The sequence below is a fragment of the Oryza brachyantha genome, chromosome 9 (genome assembly GCF_000231095.2).
Source record: "Oryza brachyantha chromosome 9, ObraRS2, whole genome shotgun sequence".
NCBI classification, from domain to species: Eukaryota; Viridiplantae; Streptophyta; class Magnoliopsida; order Poales; family Poaceae; genus Oryza; species Oryza brachyantha.
Window position 1 is genome coordinate 7,374,178 of NC_023171.2, and position 3,527 is coordinate 7,377,704.

The 3,527-nt window shown below is 43.2% G+C and overlaps 1 pseudogene; it reads left to right on the forward strand.

Annotated features, from left to right (window-relative positions):
- On the forward strand, positions 1–939 carry LOC107304889 (annotated as a pseudogene).
- Positions 940–3,527: the final 2,588 nt, after the last annotated feature.

The window sequence follows — 3,527 nt, forward strand, 5'->3', positions numbered from 1 at the left end:
ATGTCTTGGTCCATCCTTATGCAATCACAAGGCCCAACAATACTCATCACATACAAAATTAATAAAATTATACCGTCGGGGCTCGGCGAGGAAGACTTCCTCAGAGAGATCTCGATCGTCGCCAGCGTGCACCACCGCAGCCTGGTTCCCCTCCTCGGCTAGCTACTGCCTCCCGCCCGAGGGCGGCCGGTACCTGGTCTCCCCTTTCCTCGACAGCGGGTCGCTGGACGGGTGGCTTTTCCATGGCGGCGACGGCAAGAGGCGCCTCCTGACTTGGCCGAGGAGGTAGTACGGCATCGCCGTCGACGTGGCCAGGGCGCTCGCTCGCGTACCTCCACAAACAGTGCCGCCGGCGGATCGTGCACCTCGACGTCAAGCCGGCCAATATCCTGCTGGACGGCGACCTCCGAGCGCTCGTCTCGGACTTCGGCATCTCCCCGTCAATAACCCAGGACCTGAGCAGCGTCGTCCACACGCGCGGGAGGGGCACCGTCGGGTACATGGCGCCGGAGATGCTCGCTCGTCCACGAGCTCTCCGACAAGTCCGACGTGTACAGCTACGGCATGACGCTCCTTGAGCTCGTCGGTGGCCGCAAGAACTACAATCCCTCGCCAGCAGACGACTCGTCGCCGGCGACGCCGGACCTCTCGCGGGACTTCTTCCCAAACATCGTGCGAGAGAAGATGGAGCGAGGCAGGGTCATGGAGGCGGTGGACGCGGCCATGGCGGCTGCGCGCGAGGACGAGAAGGCGGTGGAGGCCGTGGTGGCGGTGGCACTCCGCTGCATCCAGCACCGGCGGGAAACGAGGCCCAGCATGCAAACTGTGGTGGATATGCTGCTCGCCGCTGTTCCTCCTCCCCCGCCGCCGCCGGAGAACCGTCGTCCATCATCTGCTGCGGCTGCGCCACTCTCCACTTCACTCACGCATGGTCGGTGACAGTGAGTGTATCGGTGTATGGTCTCTCCACTCCGTTTCACGTATGTTCGTCCCGTCAAATATTTTTACGTAGCCATGTGCACAATTGATTACAGAATTTCCTTTCACAAAACACAGCAATATTGCGTAAGCGAAAAGATTAGGTTGGAAAACTCATAAAAGCAGCAGCAACATTGCACCATAAAACGGTGATTGTTTTGGCCTTTTTATAGAAAAAGTCAAACGGTATATTATATATATATATATATAATGGTCTAGAAGCCAAGGTAAAAAATAAATTTCGGTGAAACAAATCTGAAGATCAACTCCAGCAGTAAGATTGAAATTTTAACGGCGGCGGAATTCTTGGGTTCTCTATGGATCAGGATACTCTACAAAGGCATCGTGCCTTACTCATGGACATGTGGGTCCAACAGCCCCTAGACCCATGTCATTAAGAAAGGTATGATGCTTTGACCGAACAGATCTCAATCCGTTCTCTACGTTCTGCAATCGCTCTCTGCTTTTACTCTGCCTTTGAGGCTTCCTCAATCTCAATTTGAACGGCAAAAATGATGACACTAGTGAAAAGGGAATGCCCCTCCAAAGTACAGACGGTACAGTACTTGCGTGTGTGCACGGCTGACAGTTTTCTGAGTTAGACCGTACTCGTTCCCCTTGCTGTGTTGAAAGAAATGCCAAATCATACTAACGAATTTGACATTGTGTGATTTCCAGCTTTCGTCACAAACAGACGAGTTCATCATAGAATAAAATATTTGATGACCTTATAAACAAGAAAATTGCTATGCGTACGACTCAACCATACGACTTTTGCGTATGACTCAACCATCCAACGGCTGCTGCAGTGTCACTCATTTGACCCCTTTATCCAATCTTGCAGTGTTTCAGTCATACGTGGGTAGCACAATTGTGTCTTACGTAGAACTGTATAAAGATTTTGGTTACCCCACAAGGTGCGTATCAGATCTCTTTCTGTGACGAAAAATGGGTTATTCTCGTAACCTTTTTGTGAAAGTTTTCGTTTGGTATAGAATTATTATACCAAGTTTCATTCCATCATAGGGCGATTGTTCGACGGTATATTTAAAAAAAAATAATTTATGAATAATATTTTTATATACATGTCCGTAGGGATCTAAAAGCAATTAAAAATAAACTATGATAAAAAAAACCTTAAAATCACTTTAAATTTAACATCGAAAAAATAGGGTGACGAATCCAAACAAAAACGTCACAAACCAGCTGATGCGTTTGCGCCACATGGACGACCTGGTGACATGGATCTGACGTGGCAAATTGTGTTGACATAATTTAAGCCCATTTTAAGGCTTATTAGGTCTAGCCCGTTCTAACTAAAAACCCATTTTTTTTCAAAGATGGCCTACTTTATTTGGCCTACTTATAATTTTCTAACTCTATTTTTTTACCTTATGCACATGTAACCAGCAATATTTACAGAAGGCTTCATATATAAGTATGAACCAATTTTGGTAAGCACATGCCACTTATTTTGTGCGGAGCTCAATTTACATAATCAGCAACTCACTACTCACTATTATTATTGTCATCAATATTAATCTGGCATGAACTTATGTGGTACATATCTTAACAATATGAACTTGTATACTTGGGGTTTATGCCTGTTCAAAACTCGGGTCAAGCCTAAAAAAAAGTGCAGCCAAAAAACCTAGACTCATGAATTACATTTCCAACAAAAACGGAGCCTAGGCCCGGCCTGACCCCAGGCTTTCTCAGGCCAAGCTAGTCTTTTTCAGGTTTTCAGGCATTAATATCTAACCCCGAGCCCTTTCCGGTGCATGGTCAGGCTAGGTTAGGCTCAGGTTTTTTTGGGCTAGGTCGGGCCAAGTTACATGGGGTATAGTTTGGTGGTGTTCTTTTGGTTTATAGAAGATTATCTAATTTTGTTATAGCTAGTAAATAGAATAAATAATGAAATTAACTCTTACCAAGCTAAAAAATCTACTCTAGAAAGTTAAGATGATAAACTTTTATGTACAAATTTTTCGTAAAATAATACCGTTTACCAGTTTGGAAAACGTACGCGTAGAAACCGAAAAAATCTAAGAACAATTGTAAAAAACACAACTATGGTTGATAAAAGATAAAAGATTATATGATTTTTTATAGATATTTAATGGTATAAATGATGAAACTAACTCATACAATTAAGATGATGAACTTTTTTATAGAAACTTTTTGTAAAAAAATATTGTTCAGTAGTTCGGAAAACATGCATGCAAAATCTGAGGAAAAAATCTGAGAATAAGATGTGTAAAAGAACACAGCCAAAGATTCGGGAAGCTCTCTATTATATTGAGAAAGATTTGTAGATAGGTTTATCCGTTTATGTCCTTCTCAGAGTAACAACCTATTTTTCTTTTTTTTGCAACTAGCCTTTAATTTTGCTACTTTTGTTCATTTAATTTGTAAATGATTTATTAAACAAAGGAGGAGCGGAACATTAGATTCTTTTACAAACCCACCTAAAAGATGGAAGGAGTATACCTCCGTAAATTTGAAAACAAAAGGTATATTCTTTTTTAAAATTCTTTAAAAAAATAAAA